This window comes from Alligator sinensis, unplaced genomic scaffold (assembly GCF_000455745.1).
Source record: "Alligator sinensis unplaced genomic scaffold, ASM45574v1 scaffold512_1, whole genome shotgun sequence".
Lineage (NCBI taxonomy): Eukaryota > Metazoa > Chordata > Crocodylia > Alligatoridae > Alligator > Alligator sinensis.
In genome coordinates this window covers 9,674-13,109 of record NW_005842063.1, presented here as the reverse complement: position 1 = coordinate 13,109, position 3,436 = coordinate 9,674, and positions in this window count along the sequence as shown.

The window sequence follows — 3,436 nt, the reverse complement described above, 5'->3', positions numbered from 1 at the left end:
TGTAGGGAAGCCTGGCTGGCTGGGTGTGCTCATTATGCTTTAGCTTTACCTGCTAGGCTTTCTGTAGCAGCTTAATTAAATGACAAAGACTCTTGGGTATATTTCATAATAAAATTCCCTTTTATAAAGGTACTAAATGATGAAAAGATGTAGGCATGTTATGGATGTAACTGGCATATCATATAGGTGTTGATAAGCGCATCCACAGAACATAGTTCTTTTACATGCTTATAAGAAGTCCTGGAGGGTACAGCAGTTTCCCCAAAGAAAACTTCCTATTTGTTCCAGAAGAAACAGGGAGAAGTCTTAAAAATGGTGTAAAATGCATCTAATTTGGTGCATCCTTTATTCCTTGTATTTAAACAAGGTCCACGGCTCCCCAGTGCTGCACACAGCTGTATGATCACTATGACACGTTCTCCCTCTCAGCCAGGGGAGCGGGATGGCGTTGAAGCGGGGAAGATGCAGTTTCATTAGGGATGTTGACCTAAAGAAAACAATGGGGGCGTTATCTCTTCCACTTGCAGGGAAACAAGCTCAGTAGGATTATAGATTAGTAGTTCTGCATGTTGGTGTAGTGAAAAATTCCCATATAGGGTATAAACTTGCAAAGAAGATATCAGATTTACCCAAAGAACCTTGTCTGCATATAGGGTAGAACTGTTTCCTCTGTGTGTCTAACTGACAGGTTTTTAGCTGCATAAGTGCCAAGAATGCCACTCACAAACAAGTAGTGATCCTATTTCCCCAACAGTGTGGATGTGTAAGTGCATGCCCATAAACTGAACATGCATGTGTAGTGGTGTCTGAGGTCCAAAAAGCAGGTGACTGGAACTCTGCAACTGGGGGAGAAGGTCCCTCTCAGATTTCACCTCAATACTGGGGCATTCGTCTCTGTGACTTTCTAGCTACCAAACCACAGGTCACGTCTTACCTGTATCATTTTCCAGCTCTCCTTTGGAAGCTGGACTCCTAGGCAGTCAAGACAGAGAGATATGGGGCCAGGAGGCAGCAAGCAAGCCAGAAGTTGTTGGGCTCCCACACCGGATGGTGTGGGGCAAGATAAGTACTGTCTAGGAAGGTGTCGGATCCTGGGTCCCAGTCTGAACCTTGTGCCTTCTGGGACAGAAGTAGTCAATCTCTATAATTAGCCTTGTGCATGCAAGATGGGGGCCAAAAGTGGTCAGGCAGGAGGCAAGAAAACTGCCACTTAGGCAAAGTGCAATTGAAGTCCACCCTTGGTGACCTTCCCATGATCACTGCTTCCCTCTCCACATGTATGCCTTGAGATGGGCTAGAGTCAGAGAGAATCTAGGAGCAGGCAATGAAGATGATAAAGGGTTTGGAAGCAAGTCATACGAGAAGAGGCTAAAGGAGCTAGGCATGTTCAGTTTGCAGAAAAGGCACTTAAGAAGGGACATGATAGCAGTCTTCAAATGCTTGATGAGTTACCATAAAGAAAAAGGAAAGCACGTTTTCTGTCTTGCTGCAGAGAGGAGGACACAGACCAACGGCTTGATGTTGCAGCAAAGTAAGTTTAGGTTGGATAACAGGAACAACTTCTTAACCGTTAGAACAGTTAGGCAGTGAAACAGTCTGCTTAGGTAAGCTGTGGACACTCCATCACTGGAGGTTTTCAAGAAGAGGCTGGGCAGCCACTGGTAAGGCATGACAGGTGTTGCTATGCCTATGTTCTACTATAGACTTTGCTGGTTGCTGCATGAGGCTGGGCGGGAATTCTGCCCCCTTTCCCCCCTTACCACCTTGCTGCTACATGAATCAGGGCTCTGGGTTTTTTGAAGCCTTTCTCAAAAGTATTGGGTGTTGGCTGCAGCCAAGGCTGGGGATTTTGACTGGAGTGAGCCAGTATTCCTGCTGGGCCTGAAAGCTGGAGGTTCCTGGCTAGAAGGCTGTGGGTGTTTTGGCAGTCTGTTAAAAACTGTTGCTGACCCCTGTGCTAGATCATTTTTCCTTTAAAGCCAGCCTTTACTGTGTCTACATCCCCAACGCCATGGCAGCAAGTTGTTGCACTCAAAAAGTTAGAGCCATCTCAGAGCTTGAGCATCAAGAGCTAACAAATTTTAAATCAGGGAGAAAGAATCAAGTTCCCTTAGACCAAAAAAAAGTGCCTAGTGGAAAAGACAGTGGCAAGATAGCAAACATCTGTGTGTTGGCATGTGAGGCAGTCTGGCCAGGCCAATGGCAATGCTGTTACACATCTGCCTGGTCCAGGTCCTCACTCCATTATTTAGAATCAGGGTAATGTGTTCAGAAGAACCTATTTGACTGAGAAGTCCAAGCCACTTTGCCCCCAAGTTTTCAAGTGGAAAAGCCTCCAAGTGAACTTTTGGTAGTCTACAGAGCACAACCTTTTTCCTCCATCTGGGGCTGGCAACTTTCTGCTACCATGGGCTGGAGCTTACAGCTCTGGCCCCTGCTTCTCTTTCCTATCCCTCCAACTCAAGATGCCTGGCCTGTGCTTACCCCTCTGTAAACATCCCCTCTGCAATGAGGGTGAGCATTTGTATGAGAGAACTGGAGGGAGGGCTGCTGAGCGGCAGAGGAGACAAGTGGCTCAGCACAGCTGCTGTGGTTGGGTCAGACCTTCCTGGGCCAGATCATCCCATGAAAAGGTTTGATCTGGCCCAGGGGCCATAGGGTGCTGATCCTTGTCCTTCATCATTACAATCCAGATAAAATGAAGTCCCAATCCAGAGCTCATGGTCCCCATGTAGTCCATCTGGGCTTGGATTGGGAATTTTGGTTTGGGTGCATGATAAAACAAATTTCTAAAAGCAATATATATTGCTTGGGGCTGCAGCTCCCTCCCTCAGGAGTCCTCAGCTGGACAGATCTTTCCCTCTATTGCCTCCAGTTACAGAAGAAGGTGAAAAGAAACTACATTCATGTGCCTGAGAAGCCACAGGCCACTGCTGCTTACACAGGTTGGGCAGGCCTGCTCCAAATGCACTAATCATACACTCTAGCCTGAGCATAGCTGTTGAAAGAAGGGAAGGCCTTTGACATGTATATAGGATTTGCTGACGAGGGCAATCTCCTGGTGTGGTCCTGCTTCATTTGTAATCAATGGCTCATATGCCTGCTGACAGTGAATGGACACTCTGCCCTTCAGGTGCACTGTGGGGTTATGCAATGTACAGAGGAGGGTGGAAGATTCCTTTCTGACCTCACAGGTAAGCTGTTTTCTTCCCAGAGCAGAAGCTTTCATTCTCCTTATCCTTATCTGCAGAGCCATAAGCACTAAACCGAACAACAGTAAATGATACTGAAGTACCAGCAAAGAAAAGAACATGGGAGACCTGTGTTCCTTTTATGAATACTGTATATGCCAGGTAGTTATTCTGTTGTTAGTGCAAAGGTAGGAAAGCATTCAATCAGTTACTTCTGGTGGAAAGAAGGGAAGAAGAATGGGATT